We start from the raw sequence: 5,000 nt of genomic DNA on the forward strand, positions 1-5,000 counted from the left end.
GTCCGACAGCCGGCCGGCCACCGTCGCGGTCCAGCGGAGGGCGCGAGCCCGCCGCTGGGCGAATCGGACGGCGCTCAAGCCGACGTCGAACGGGTCGCGATGCATTACTGAGAGAGAAGTGCACGACGCCGACGGTACTGGACGGACGCGACCCGTGCCGCGCCGCGGCACCCGCGAGGGGGCACGCGCGCGACATCGAGGCGCGCGCCCGCGCGCCGTCGGATGTCGATGAATCTCTCCGTTCGTTCATTCGAGTTTCGCAGGTTTACCCCTGAACGGTTTCACGTACTCTTGAACTCTCTCTTCAAAGTTCTTTTCAACTTTCCCTCACGGTACTTGTTCGCTATCGGTCTCGCGGTAATATTTAGCCTTAGATGGAGTTTACCACCCACTTAGGGCTGCACTCTCAAGCAACCCGACTCTGAGGAGCGTCCCTCTCGCCGCCTCGCTCCGTCGCTACGGGCCTGGCACCCTCTACGGGAAAGCGGCCCCGTTCAAGACGAACTTTGACGGGAGCGGCGACGGCGAGATAGCGGAACCTCCCGAACACCACATCTCCCGCGACCGTTAAAGCCGCGCGATTCAGTGCTGGGCTGATTCGCGTTCGCTCGCCGCTACTGACGAAATCCTGGTTAGTTTCTTTTCCTCCGCTTACTAATATGCTTAAATTCGGCGGGTGATCCTCCCTGATCTGAGGCCAACGATAAAAGTGGAGGCAGACGCGATATCCGTCGGCTCGACGGCGCCGTTCGCGCACGCGAGCGCGCTCCCCCGCCGCGAGGCGAGAGGGGCGCGCCGCGAGAGCGCACGGCGCCGCCGCGCGAGTCCGGACGTCGAGTCCGCCTACGCGTGCGCGTCAGCGGCACGCACGTACACGTGCGCGCGTACGTCGCCACAGATTCACCGTAAACGGAAGGGTCGGTGGGACGAGCGCGCACGGACGCACGCACACGCACACACGTGTGATATTTTTGAGCGGACCTGCGGAGCGCGTGCGCCGCCGCCGATCGAGAGACACTCTCGTCGAACGGCGCACGCACGCACTGCACCGGACGCGCCACGTGTCGCACTGTGTGGACAGTGTGGTGTGTGTATTTATGCAGCCGGCCCTCAGACAGGAGTGGTCCTGGATGTTTCTCCACGGACCGAAATGTACGTTCGAAATGTCGATGTTCAAATGTGTCCTGCAGTTCACACTATGACGCGCAGTTAACTGCGTTCTTCATCGACCCGCGAGCCAAGTGATCCACCGTCCAGGGTAATGGTTTTCGTTTTCTCGTTTTTTGTTGTGCACATGCGTTGTCGTTTTGTTGGGTGGTACGAGTGAGCGAGTGAGTGAGTGAGTGAGTGAGTGAGTGAGGTTAGATCGGTGCGTCTCTGACAACACGAGCACGCGCAAACGCAAACATGTGCGTACGCGGTACGTTAATGATCCTTCCGCAGGTTCCCCTACGGAAACCTTGTTACGACTTTTACTTCCTCTAAATGATCAAGTTTGGTCAACTTCCCAGCAACGCCGACGGCCGTGAAGCCACCGCGTGTCGGTCCGAAGACCTCACTAAATCATTCAATCGGTAGTAGCGACGGGCGGTGTGTACAAAGGGCAGGGACTTAATCATCGCGGGCTTATGACCCGCGATTACTAGGAATTCCTCGTTTATGGGGGATAATTGCAAACCCCAATCCCCAGCACGAAGGAGTTTCAACGGGTTGCCCGGGCCTCTAGGCCAGGGAGAACATGCTGATTCCTTCAGTGTAGCGCGCGTGCGGCCCAGGACATCTAAGGGCATCACAGACCTGTTATTGCTCAATCTCGTGCGCCTCGAAGACGCCGGTCCCTCTAAGAAGAACTTTAATACGCCGCCAGTGAGTTGCGCGACCGGAGTCGCGCACACCTAAATGACGACGCCTATTTAGCAGGCTAGAGTCTCGTTCGTTACCGGAATTAACCAGACAAATCGCTCCACCAACTAAGAACGGCCATGCACCACCACCCACCGAATCAAGAAAGAGCTGTTAATCTGTCAATCCTTCCGGTGTCCGGGCCTGGTGAGATTTCCCGTGTTGAGTCAAATTAAGCCGCAGGCTCCACTCCTGGTGGTGCCCTTCCGTCAATTCCTTTAAGTTTCAGCTTTGCAACCATACTCCCCCCGGAGTCCAAAATCTTTGGTTTCCCGGAAGCTGCCCGCCGAGCCATTGTAGTAACGTCGGCGGATCGCTAGATGACATATTTACGGTTAGAACTAGGGCGGTATCTAATCGCCTTCGAACCTCTAACTTTCGTTCTTGATTGATGAAAACACCTTTGGCAAATGCTTTCGCTGATGTTCGTCTTGCGACGATCCAAGAATTTCACCTCTAACGTCGCAATACGAATGCCCCCAGTTATCCCTATTAATCATTACCTCGGAGTTCTGAAAACCAACAAAATAGAACCGAGATCATATTCTATTATTCCATGCACGAAATATTCAAGCGGCATTTTGAGCCCGCTTTGAGCACTCTAATTTGTTCAAAGTAAAATTGTCGGCCCATCTCGACACTCAACGAAGAGCACCGCGATAGGATTTTGATATTGAACCGTCGCGTTAACGACGGCTCACCGACGATATGCTCCGCAGACGTGTCAGTATCACCGCGGATGCGGTGCACCGACAGCGCGGCGCACAAATGCAACTACGAGCTTTTTAACCGCAACAATTTTAGTATACGCTATTGGAGCTGGAATTACCGCGGCTGCTGGCACCAGACTTGCCCTCCAATTGTTCCTCGTTAAAATATTTAAAGTGTACTCATTCCGATTACGAGGCCTCGTAAGAGTCCCGTATCGTTATTTTTCGTCACTACCTCCCCGTGCCGGGAGTGGGTAATTTGCGCGCCTGCTGCCTTCCTTGGATGTGGTAGCCGTTTCTCAGGCTCCCTCTCCGGAATCGAACCCTGATTCCCCGTTACCCGTGACAACCATGGTAGTCGCAGAAACTACCATCGAAAGTTGATAAGGCAGACATTTGAAAGATGCGTCGCCGGTACTGGACCGTGCGATCGGCAAAAGTTATCCAGATTCATCAAAATTAACGACTTCGGACGCGAGGCCCTCCGTCGATTGGTTTTGATCTAATAAAAGCACTCGTCCCATCACTGGTCAGAGTTCTGATTGCATGTATTAGCTCTAGAATTACCACAGTTATCCAAGTAACCGAGTAAGATCTAAGGAACCAAAACTGATATATTGAGCCATTCGCGGTATCGCCTTAATACGGCTTGCACTGAGACATGCATGGCTTAATCTTTGAGACAAGCATATAACTACTGGCAGGATCAACCAGGGAGCAGATATTGATATTATTATCTAAGCTCTCTTCCCCCCGCCACACGACCCACAAACACACACCCACACTTCGTCCCCAACCCGGAAGCTCGACGGACACACGTCGCACGCGACAGGCGGGGGAGTGGGTGGTGGTGTGCGTGCGTGGCAGAGGGCCTCTGAAGCACGTGATCGCGCCACGGCTCCGGCGAACGGAGCGCGGCGCGGTGCCCGACATTGTGCAAGAAGAGCGTACACGACGCAATCTCACAGGACACGTCCTCCGACCGCACAGAAAAGTATGCCATTAGACACTCTCGCAGTGCTGTCGTCGGGTCCCAAAGAAACTTGAACGTTCTATGAACGAGACGTACATACCACACACGGCGCTCCACTGCTAGAGTGAAGCCGTAAGTGTTTTAACAGTGACTCTGCGGAAAACCACACGTGGGTCGTCGCCCGGAGTGTGAGAGACCGTCATCCAGACTCTCTGATTGCTCAATCAAGTTGGGAGTACACATTGTTCCAGGGCGACACACGATGCCGCCCCGCACACAGTAAATCAAGCTACCGACACCGTGGTTTGTGAATTTCTCGCCGTACGACGATTATACATACTACACGGGGTGTGGAAAAGCGTCAAACGCGATTCCGTCGGTTGCAACGCCGTTGTTTTTTTTTTTTTTGAACGTACGCGCGCGCACGCACCACGTTGTACATTCGTATATATACATACGTACACACACATATAAATTAATATATTAACATGTACGTACGTACACGTATATATTCAATTCAAACGTATCGCAAAAACACGATAACGCGCGCACACGCACAACACGCGCCGTGTCACGTCGACACCCGAGAAGAAAAGCGAGCGCCACCAGACTCTCACACAATCACCTCAAACGTCGACGCGCCACGACCCTGTCATAGTAGTAAACGCGCTGACGGCGCAATCTGTGTACATGTGTATGTGTTATTTTGAACGAATCAAAAAATCGAGCCGTTCGTTTATTGTGTGTCCCGAAAACGGGCCGGAAAAACATTTTCGACTACGAAAATGACTCGGAGGGGGGGGGGGGGGGGCGGGGGGGGGTGGGGGGCGGTCGCCGCCGCCGCGGTTTGGGGGGGTTTTGGCGGATGGGGAGGTGTTTCGTGAACAACTTTTTCTACACTTTCTACTCGACTAGTTGTTGTTGTTGTTGTTGTTGTTGTTGTTGTTGTTGTTGTTGTTGTTGTTGTTGTTGTTTAGGGTATTTACATTTTTAACCGACTTCAAAAAAAAAAGGAGGAGGTTAAGGTTAACCCAAGTGTTCTTAGTTAGGTGAAATGAAAAAATAAAAAAAAAAAACCAACAACACTACCTGTGAGACGCTATATAGAGTCGAAGTGAAAAAAAACTTTTTTTTTTTTTTTTTACTATTGCAACATGTTATTGTAACGTGCAACCAACAAATATATCTATCGTAACTGAAAAGGTGTGAAATAAATAAATAAATTAAACAAATAAAAAAACCCGACTGCATAAATTATACAAAAACTGAAAAGAAAATAACAAGCTCAGTCCACGTGTGTAGAAAGCAATTAGAAAATTAGAAAATTAGAAAACAGTCGGGACCTATTATTATATTGAATAGAATGATGTTCGTCTACATTTTTTTACAGGTCCCGACTGTTTAAATAATTTATT

At 51.8% G+C, this 5,000-nt stretch overlaps 3 non-coding genes across 3 annotated transcripts in view; all 3 read right to left on the bottom strand.

Annotated features, from left to right (window-relative positions):
- Positions 1-700, bottom strand: part of LOC128199064 (large subunit ribosomal RNA) — a 3,923-nt gene extending 3,223 nt beyond the window's left edge. Inside the window, exon 1 of the ribosomal RNA XR_008251766.1 lies at positions 1-700. This exon is cut by the window's left edge and continues 3,223 nt beyond it. This is a non-coding gene — a ribosomal RNA (large subunit ribosomal RNA).
- Positions 701-1,104: 404 nt separating this feature from the next.
- LOC128199112 (5.8S ribosomal RNA) lies at positions 1,105-1,261 on the bottom strand. Its single transcript, XR_008251789.1, has one exon. It is a non-coding gene; the product is annotated as a 5.8S ribosomal RNA (ribosomal RNA).
- A 165-nt stretch (positions 1,262-1,426) lies between these two features.
- On the bottom strand, positions 1,427-3,329 carry LOC128199018 (small subunit ribosomal RNA). Its single transcript, XR_008251722.1, has one exon. It is a non-coding gene; the product is annotated as a small subunit ribosomal RNA (ribosomal RNA).
- Positions 3,330-5,000: the final 1,671 nt, after the last annotated feature.

This window comes from Bicyclus anynana, chromosome 18 (genome assembly GCF_947172395.1).
Source record: "Bicyclus anynana chromosome 18, ilBicAnyn1.1, whole genome shotgun sequence".
Taxonomy (NCBI): Eukaryota; Metazoa; Arthropoda; class Insecta; order Lepidoptera; family Nymphalidae; genus Bicyclus; species Bicyclus anynana.